The 11,559-nt window shown below is 29.5% G+C and overlaps 1 protein-coding gene across 1 annotated transcript in view; it reads right to left on the bottom strand.

Annotated features, from left to right (window-relative positions):
* Positions 1-11,559, bottom strand: part of LOC111051144 — a 502,268-nt gene that overhangs the window by 2,973 nt on the left and 487,736 nt on the right. The window lies entirely within an intron of this gene.

Raw genomic sequence — 11,559 nt, 5'->3', positions numbered from 1 at the left:
GATCAGTTTATACATTTTTTTAAGATGAGAATATATTTTTTATTGGAAACTCAATTCCTTGATCAAAATAATATTTCTAGTTGCAGGATTTTTAATTATAATTACAGATCGACATTGAGCTGAGGAACTAATTAGATTGAGATTTATATCGTTTACAGAATTGATTTTATAATTAATAAATGAAGATAGAATTATAAAATTTTGAAAGAGGTTTTACAAAATTGGAAATGATTTAGTAAAAACTTCATTAGATTGGAAGATAATATGAATGTTTATTGTGATAAATAGAAGGATGTCAATTTGCAGTTGGAAATTCACGAGTAATTCTGATGAACATGAGGGAGTATTAAATTCTTTTCATCTTTAAACAACTAGAAAATTTGAAAGGAATTTATAATTTTGAATCAATTTAATTTTCAATTCAAAATGACAAAAACTGTTATTGATTTTGAAAATATAAATATTACAGTTGGAAATAAACTCTTTCAAATATTGAACCTGTTGCAGAGAAATTAGGGGAAATTCATTGAGGAAAATGTCTCACATGAAGAGACACAGCCTCTGGTGAATACTATCAAAAGCATACTTTGACAGAGAATTCTGATTGCAACAAAATCATATAGTCTCATGTAAATTTTGCTATTTGAAATCTGTTAAATTTATGATTCTCCACAATCGTGAGTAATGAATATTTGGTGATTTTCGTTTATTGGGAACTTTTTTCATAGACCTTCACTTCGATTATTCTAATATTGGTCTAAAATATGGATTCTGGATATTATTTTGACTTATTCTTTAAGATTTAGCACAAGCCATTATATTATTTGATCCACTGTATCAATTTATGTCAATGTATCAAATTTATGAGTTGATTCCATAAATAGAGGAATGGAATATATTTATGGATTGGATTAGTGAAAGTTTCTTAATTAACTGGTTTTTTAACAACATGATAAAAATAGAAGTTACATTTATGGGTTGTAAGGGAATTGACTTGTCAAGAGGAGTTACATATTGAAGTTAGAGAGATAATAAATTATACTTCTAGAAGATACCTGAAGCTTAAAGATTAGAGAAAGTTCAGATGGAGCTGAGTAGGTACTGAGAAGCTTATTACATATATAATTCATGAGAAATATTCCAATAAAATGGAACAATTCCTCATCAGTCTTATAATCGTGGAAGTTCCAAATCAAACTGAAAAACGCAATAGGTGTCACGTGTGATCAATATTTACAATTTTGTGGGGAAATTTATAATTTTGGTATTTTCAGGGTGTACATATAAAGCAACAAATATTCTTCAGCAAGGGAGGGTTGGTGTAGAGTGTTGTGGGTGTGAGAATGGGTTTCATTTTGTGCAAACAAATAATTATCCATTTCCTATGCTGGTGCTTTGTGAACCTGGGCTCAAGGGGATCAATCGTAAAAGGTCTAGTTCAGCATAAAACACCACATTTCCGTTTTTCCAGTTAGGGTTTATCACGAGTTGTTTGAGTTCTGTCAGCAGTGTAGGAAACCAACAGACATTTTTTAATATTTTAAAAGCTTGTTAGAAATGAGAAATAGCGGTTTAGATCATCTAGGATAAGCAGCAAGACACTACAGTACTACTTTATAGCATTTAGTAGAGGTAATTGAAAAAATTCAATCAATATTACTGAAGCCTACCTATTTAGGAACCGGGGTGCGGAGGTATCAGCTTGTGCTTGGTGGAAATAAGCTAAAAATTAAACTGGAAAAGAGGTTTTCATGCTGGAAGTGACAGTAAAGGTTTCAAGAATTGTAGGGAGGTTTGATATTATTTACAGCACATTTTACAAAGATTACGAAAGACTACAGAAATAAATTTTATGAATTTAATGTGATACCTATTGCGAGTTCCTGTTGGATTCAAAACAATACACACAATCAATATTACAATATTATTCAAATGTTCACAAATTAAATTTCTTGTAAGAATTTTTTTCTTTGATCATATACACTAAAATACCTCTAAACTCCAAGTTTTACAATGTTTATATAATACTGTAATACGGTATAATCCCAGCATTCGTAATACAAAGTAAGTTACCTTGTGAAACAATGTACTCATCAAGTCAATGGTTTTTATTCAGTATATAACAGAAACAAAAAATATAGTAGATGTAGTGTTGATTATAAACATAGACAAGCCTCACACATTCTATGTAAATTTATAAATGAGAGCTACTTAGTCCTTCAAATGTCTTTTACCAAATTCATTACCAAATATTTATTCACCTGCATCAGTTCTTACATCATCATAATAGTACAAAATTGTATGAAACAAAGTAAAATAAATAACTCTTCAACAAGAGTGAAAAAACTCTTCGGGAATCTATAATATTCTTAATTTTTTAAGCTTATGATAATTTTAATGTAGGTACAGAATTAATCCAATAGGTCAAGAATTTCACAAATAGTGATGTAATGATGATGAATTTATTACAGATTGAAAATAATGACAACTGGGCTAAATGATTAATGTTGAATCAGTGACACAGTTACTTCAAAGTTAGAGTAGAATCTAATAGAGTTGATAGATCTTCAATAGTTTTCAATTCATCAAAATTGGGAAAGGAGTTGCTAACATCGGAAACAGTTCTTCTTCAAATGTGGAAAGGATAGAGTACGGTATTATTTCACGATTTAGCAATTCACCCTGACTTTTATTCAAAATATTATAATCTATGATTTGGAATGGCAAATTAAGTTGAACGCAATCATAGTTTTTTCCAAAGATAGTTTTCTTGCAATCCATATTGATCACTACTTATCTAAAAATCACATAGTAATCAAATGCATCACTACTTAAAATCCAATTATGCGTTAATAATCCTGATGAAAATTCGAAGTAGCTAAACTCTTCACTATACGGTAGTTTATCAATATAAATAGAATTCCCTTTCATCTTAGAAAGTATTTATTAGACATTGAGAAACAAATGTGAAACCGTGAAAGCTTCTTCCATGAATTCTGAATTGGGGTTAACATTTGAGCCCATGTTCAAATACCGTAAGTTATACCTACGAAAACCGACGGGATATCTAGAATTTAAAAAAATTACTGTTTATGTATCACAATATTGCAGTAAAGATTAGAAGGATTTGGAAATTGATGCACCGGACTCAGGTCCTCAAACACTTCCATTTAATCAATGCAGTCTTCAATAATAAGATACATAATACAATATGACAGTGAAAATCAAAGAATGAGCAGAATTTTCTACAGAGAATAATTTCAAACCAGCATCAAAGATAGTTATAGTTGAGAATGATAGTTTTCAATCAACAATAGTTGGTCAACTGGATAAAGTGATATAAAAATGCATCTATTCAAGAACAATTTGCTCAAAAGAAATTTTTTTGAAAAATAAAAGTGTTATAATATAAATAAAAATATAAATCTCAGTACCTTTTTAAATTATTTTATCACAATATGTTTCGGACATTAATGCCATTTTCAAGCGAAACATGTTGTGATAAAATAATTTGAAAGGATACTGAGATTTATATGTTTATTTATATTAAAAGTAGCACTAAAGAGAAAAGACAAGTATTATAATGTACCGTAATTACAGTATTATAAACATATATATTTGTTTGGAAGATCATTGTACTTTATTATTTATATGCCCGCACAACCTGATGAACTTGGAAAATATAAAAAAAGTTCAGAACCATAACGAGCAGAATTCTATCTATTTAAAACAATTCTAACGTGATAACAACAAAGGATTTTTGATTGGATTCTTCACCCGGTTGCAATTAGGTCTGTTAATTTTTAACCCCGATTGAATACCAATCCCCACGAGAACCAATCCGAGAAGGTTTTGTCGAAAAAAGGCTCTCGTGGAATTTAATCACGATTAAATTTCAACAGGCTTCTATGCAAACAGAAGTATGTGTTTAGTGAGTGAGAAGTGAGAATACGGTATAGGCTTAGAGAATGGAATGAACAATGAAATCTTCAAAAGCTATGACAATTAAAAATTGAATTAAATTGTTAAATGGAATAATATGTGGAGGATAACTCTGATAATACAAAGTAGGTACCTAAGCAAACACAATATCAAGTTGACCATCAATTGTAATGCTATCTTACTGGTAAGGTTTAGAGAACTTAAAATATTCCAAATTATCAACAACTTATAGAAGAATATCATAGTGAAAACATGTAGGTATCATATCTTACCTTATAATGAATACAGTTTACAAACATAACAATAATATATGATAAATATAATGTATTAGAGCTAGAACAATAATATAACTATTACTCAACAATATTAGCCTAAACTATCAATAAATTGAATTGTATACTTTCCTGTATAACAGTATCTATCACAGGTCATTCAAATACTGTAAAAATTGCAACATGTTACGTTTAAAATCAAATTAAACTATCACTTTGAATTCATATTTCATTCAAATATCATAAATTGAAAAATGATGAAACATCGAAATGGGAAAACTGAATCGAGAGCTTTCCTGTTGAATAATACAAACAGCCAATTCCAAAACCTGAAGAATTATTATTATTTGAAATTTGGGTTTGATGGAGATTTTTCAAGTGACTACTGAAACTGATCCTGTTGACAAATTTCAAATTTGGTTAATAGGAATAAAATTTTATTGAACAAGTCTGACCTAAGAGTAAAGCATTAGCACATTCATAACATTGATTCAAGTTGAACTCATTCAAATAGATTAGTATTAGATTACTGATGGATTGAATCAATATTTTCTTCAATAAAAAATTTCCAAAAATCTTGAACAAATGGTTTTTAACTTGGATAATTTCGTGAAATAAAGAATCTTTGTATTCAATAAATATAGATTTAAGTAATTTACGAGTAGAATGACATCACTCCAGGAATAGTTTCATTCAATATGTAGCTCTTTCAATTATTTTTGGTTTGAATACTAATTTATCCTATTGGAAAATTTTACATTATAATTAGAATAATTATATTCGCTGCGATTTATTGATAAATTCGAACTGATTTGGAAATATGAGATCAAGGTTTTAGGAATTGGTTGCAGTACTTTTCGTGGATAACAAAATAATTTGTTACAGATTATTTGCTGAGTCACTATCAACATTATCAGGAGTAACATATTCATCCAACAGCTCAAGGTTGACGGAAACAAATTTCAACCAATAAACGCGATTTGAAGAAAATAAGAAATGACTGGTCCTGCATGCATTGAAAAGGAGAAGGTCTGATACCACTTGTAAGATTATGAATTCTTGAATTCTGTAAACATTCAATAAATGTGATATTCATTCCATTCTATCAGAGTCCGAACATCACATATGCCTACTTTTATACATACATTTTTTTATAAATACTACTTAAACTGAGTCAAGTATAATTTATTTTTGGAGGAAATATCACAATTTGAATTCAATTGAAATCAGCTTGAATTTTCAGCTTGATTTACAATCTCATGTTAGCAGTTTCAACAAAAAACTTTGAATGACAAAAACTCTGATAAGAAAATCTAATATAGATGAATACTGTTATTCATATAAAAAAATACAATAATGAGGAGTTTTGATTTTTAATAATCTATGCAAACCATTTTTATAGGTCTGTAAAAAAATAAATACGGTATGGTTATTACCATCAAAGACGTTCTCACACAAGTTATTTTTCTCTTACAGGAAACCAATTACTGTGGATACTCTTATTTCAATTGTTATCTAGGCTACATGCAAAACCAGTCATACAAAGTAAAAGAGTATTGGATTCAATTTCCAAAAGATGATCTGATGAAAAAGTAAGGGCTACACTCAAAATATACAACATATTATAATTTAAAACATATTTGTGATCATATTGAATATGAATAAATATGATAAACATAACATTGTACTCTTCATCATCATTCAACCCTTTCTTATCAAATTCACAATATTCCCTACACTTGACTAGCTATTCTACCTCATAATATACACCACAAATAAATTTCGTATTATAGTTTTGAAAACTGAATTACGATTTCATTGAATAACAATAATTATTACCTACTTAAAATAATACTGATCATATAGCATATTTTTTATAGTGATACAACCTTTTTAGATTATTTTATTGACTTAATAGGCGAATCACTAATATTGAGTGTAAAAATTTGTTTTCTAAAATTTTATTATTGATTGAATTATTAGAAGATTGTAATGCCTTTATCATTCTAAATAAGATTCAATGATTTATTTGAAAATTGTGGTAGTTTGAGATCAGTTCTGGATGAAAAAGGATAGAAAAATGCAACTCTCAACATCTTTTAAAATCTCATAGGCATACGATGAACGGATGAAGGAAGTCATCAAGTTGAAGGAAATTAAAGAAATAGTTTTACAGATGGAAATAAATTGGAAGTTGCATTTGTTCAAATGCTAATTGGTGAATAATGATTATTAAAAGAAAATCCCAATTAAATGCTGTAAATCACCCCGACGACTTCTGCTACTGCAAATATGGGTGAATTTTCTTCCTTCCACTCTCCAAAGTCGTATTATACTTCCTAAAAAGTACTACTTTTATTACTCTAGAGAGAAGATCCTTCACTTGATTCTGGATCCACACTCTTGCCAAGTGTGTACAAATGACGACGAACGCATGAATGTGGATGCTTTACTATGTCATCGCTCGCCTTCACTCCGCCCGTATAGATGTGTACAGCGAGCCGCTTGGCAAGTGACTTGGAAAGAGTGTGGACCCGGCCGATATTAGAGTAGAACATTCATGTGAGTATGTTTTAAGCATGGAAATAGAGTGAATATGATGGAATACCGGCACTGTTTACTGTGCATGGTTGATGAAATTACATGATTAAACGACCATGGCCCGGGTGGGATTCGAACCCACAACCAGGTAGCGATCGCAGACTGAAGGTTGCAAAACCTTGGACCAATTGGGTAAACTGGCTGGGGGGCAATTATTGTTATGAACATTGGTGTAGATGGAGGTGAAATCAGGTAGACATGGGGAGAAAAGTCACCATAGAGTAGAAAAGTTCCATTTTAGTCCCTAATATAGGACAGCTGGATAATATAGGAAACATATTGAATAGTGTTACCTTGTTTTTAATCAGAGAAATGAAAACATTTCCCACTACAGAAGAAGAGTTACTGTCATTATGTCATTATTATAAGTAATTATGATTTAAACAATAATTTGAGAATGCACCACATTACAACGTAGATGTGAATTTTGGTTTAGATGAATTAAATGTTCGGTTGAAATTGATATTAGTGATGAATATATCCTAGTTCAACCTATTCACAAATCTTTTTAAATGCTTTTGTTCGAAAAGTGAAGTTACAGAATTATTCATTTTTGTTGGAAACTTTTTAAACTGGAAGAGTCAACTTCCATTTCATTATAAAGTTATTATGAAAATTAATTTCAATCACTCCAAGACAAAATAATTAAAATTTTATAAAAAATAGAAAATCTTATAGAGATTTAATAGATACCTATCTACAGAAGGAACTAGTTCGATTAAAAAAGTAAGAAAATAAATATTGACCAGTTCAATTTATGAAGTAAGTTCAAGTTTTCAATGATTATCAATTCTATGACGATTCAACTCTTTTACGTTTGATGCAGCTCTTAAGATTACGCATAAGAATAAAATAATTGACAATCTATATCTCTCCATGCGAACTGAATTACGGTATTCACTGAAAAATTAGTACCGTACAGTAGCCTACTAATTAAAATAAATAAATTTAAGAAATAAATGGAGTACCGTAGCTCAGCAAACAGATCAAATGAAATAAATAAAAAATCGGAGCAAAGTGGGATACTTATAAAATAGATCAATAGAAATTGCAATTCTAATATCACGGAATTAATATATTGAAATAAGACTCGAAATAATCTCCAACATTATAAGAAAAAGTTCTTATATCCTAGTTCATCCAGGAAAGATCTCATTTTATACCATGTGTGGAGAAATTATTTACGGTAACCAACCAAATATTTATTATTTATCCATTATAAAAATAATTGATATTATCATTTATATTGATTATAGTTAATGCTACCTAAATAGATGCAATTGTTGAAGTTAGATTAAAATGATTCGCTACTTTCAAGTAACTAGAATAAAACAGACATAAAATCTGAAATTTCCCTACAATATAATCGAACAATAAGACCTATTTCTAAACAAAAATTAAACGATGAGCAATATCTATCAGATCATAATAATCTATTCGAATAAAAGTAGTATTCAATGAAATTTCAAAATCTACCAAGTACAACTTGAATTGAGAATAATTGAGTTTGGATAAATTCAATAAGCTAGATTCGAGGGAACACATCAATTGACTGTAAAATTATGTATCACATCACTGATAAATCGTAAATCAGATTTAAGAAATTATATTTAAAACCTTTACTATCTATTTTTAATGTATATTTCGACTCTAGTTGTCACAAATCATTGAAAAGCAACAATTACCAAAGTATTCACGTTGTGTTCTAATGAATCATTTAACAATAATAAACAATTATTCTTTGATGAAAAAAGCAGGTGAAGAGTTTTTGTCATACACGAGATTCATTTCTCTGATCTGACTCAAATTTGAGAAAGTCAAAAGTATAATTCTAATTGAAAATATATATAACCTATGTGGGCTAAGAAATATTACAGTATAGTGATTTCGATGCGAAAATGATCTTTGTGTGTTTCGAATTGTAAATTGAGTGTGAAATAGGAGAATGTTAAGGGACACATAACCTAGCTACATTTGGACTGTTGTATAAATTAGAATTGGAACCGTTTTGGGCTTATAAGCCTGTGGTACTTTTCTGTAAGTTGTGTAATTCTTAATGATTGAATAAATAAATAAATAAATTGAATAAATCAATAAAATTATTGATGATGGAATGGTGAAACTTCATGCTATCATTTTGATCAAACTAAACATTATTCAAACTCATAATAAATACTTATTATGTGAGGATCAATTATAATATAATTTTAATTTCGATTATATCTGACATTTTTTTTGTATAAGTTCAGATCACATTGTGAGTTGATAATACCTGAAAAAATGATGAACAGAAGGGACATTTCATTGAACAACGAAGCCAGAGTGTAGTAAAAGAAGCCAAATAAACTTTGGTTCTTTCTAAAATTTATTTAAAAAATCACTGTATTTAGTTATTCAAATCAGTAACGGCAGACTCATAAGAAAGGAAAGAGTCCAACTTGAATCTGATTGATTATTTAGGCTAAAATTTACAGGTCTCGATCACGGCAAAACATTATAAAAACATGTTCAATGACTCAGGATATATTGAGAAACATTCAGGTAAAATATATGCATTCATAATTCATATCTTTTATTCATTGGATATTATTTGGTAAAACTTAGATGTCTTTCAGTGAGAGCTTCTTGGTTTGTTGTATAAATTATATTGTGAGGGTCAATATTTTGATCATTGACATTTTTCTGAATCAGATTCAATCACAAGCATCTTAAAGATTGTATTCTTCCAGTCTCAAAAAATAAAGGCAGCGATTCTATTCTATTCTCACGATGTGTTAAAACACATTCAGATCAATGAATATATTTTTTTGAGTTTCTCTGACCGTGATGTAATAATGAATTGATTCCATCTGCCATGATTCCGGATCAACCAAGATATAATATGAATATGTTTATCATTTATATACAGATCAATTCTATTCAACAGAAATGGTAAGTTCATAAGTGTTTTCTCGAAATATCTTTCGGTATACCAAGATTCTGATATTGCTAAACAATTTTAAAAAACTCTTCACCTGTTTCCTTCATTTTTAAAAATGAACAATAAAATACTATCTAACAAATACAATTAATTTTCGACAATAAGTCTGGGCAGAGAATATACACAACTTGTAACACGATTTCAAGGGAATTCTCCAATAGCCCAGAGTTCACATCCCTTGGAGGCAAGTGTTTGTTCGTAGATATAAGTAGAAGTTTTTGATTCACTGAGAAAATCGAGTCGCCGTTCTCCCTCATTGTCCATCAAATTTCCTAACAAGAGCTTGTTAGAGATGCAAATACTCAACAAAATAGAGTTCATTGTTTGAGTAGAGTATTTGCTTGTGACAAGAATCGAGCACTTACTCAAAATCTGTCATCAAACGCGAGCTAAAATACAGTGAGTAATCGGATCAATAACTCACGTTTGGGATCAATCACAAGTTTTTGATCACTCCCCACATAAACACTCACTGTTTGTGTTGAATATCCACTTCACTTAGCACACGAAGTATTTTGGAGCATATTTCAGAAGTTGTGAATTGCCTTGCACCGATTTGTCCATGAAAGCAACTCCCTCATAACTCCTGGCGAAGTCCTCGCACGAATTCAACAAATGAATCTCGTGGAACCATTTTTAGACATCTATACCTCACCATAGAGTCTGTATAGGTTTGTTCTAAGCTCACTTACAACTCTCATAGTTTTTATGAACTGAGACACATTATCAATTCCAATAGTGTATCGTTATAACCCTGGATATCATACATATAATCACAGCAACTTCTTAATGGGGAAATTATTCCCGTGCAATATCTAAGTCTAAACTAGTGAAAATTTACATATTTCGTGTTATGTTTAAATAGAATTCCACGATTTCAATAATATATATTCTTATCTATACTTGATTGAATAAGAATAAAAAACAATAAGGTTTAGTAATGATTTAGTTTTTTTGGAATTTATTGATAGAGCAATAAATGTTTATTCATTTTGCATTAATAGGATCTGAAACTTAACGCAATTCTATCTGGATTTATTCATCAAGATTGATGAGTTTATTCATTTAGCGATAATTCTATGACAGAGTAGTTTCAAAAGCATTGTCATTCATTCAATACGGTAAGGACATTCGATAAACCCTGGAAAGCATGAAATTACATTATTTGAAATTTTCAGATGGAAACACAGATGTAATCAGCTTACAGGACAGAACATGTTTTCTCCTTCAATTAAATAGTATGTCGATACAACAAAGAAAAGAGGAAAACGGGACATAAAAATAAAAAAATGTATGTGGAAATAAAAAATACAGAATCATTATCAATTTTCATAAGATGGTGATATTCTCAATTCTCATTTGTTGGGCCTACTGATCTATTTTGATATTCTGGATGCCTAAAAAAATTATGTTGATGTGATTCAAATAAAGTAGACTGGGAGGAATACTCTGTCATGGAGTTATCTCAAAAGAATAACTAGGTAATCAATATCATACCATAATTTATATTGTAATATAATTCATATTCCCTGTATTTTTTTCATGGAATTCTATATTACAGATACATTATCAACTGAGATTTATGAGAATTATAAGATTTCAGCTTGACGAACCCAGAACACATACTTATACCTTAAAGTTCTACTTGAGTCTTTATAGAAAAATATTTCATACTCTTTGGCTTCATCATAAAAACATTTTATGTGAATAATGGTAACGATTATTCGCTGTCATAATCAAACAAGTATCACTTCAATTTGAAAC

Source organism: Nilaparvata lugens, chromosome 11 (assembly GCF_014356525.2).
Source record: "Nilaparvata lugens isolate BPH chromosome 11, ASM1435652v1, whole genome shotgun sequence".
In the NCBI taxonomy this organism is placed as follows: Eukaryota; Metazoa; Arthropoda; class Insecta; order Hemiptera; family Delphacidae; genus Nilaparvata; species Nilaparvata lugens.
The sequence above is the reverse complement of the archived record's forward strand: the minus strand, read 5'-3'. Positions and strand labels throughout refer to the sequence as shown.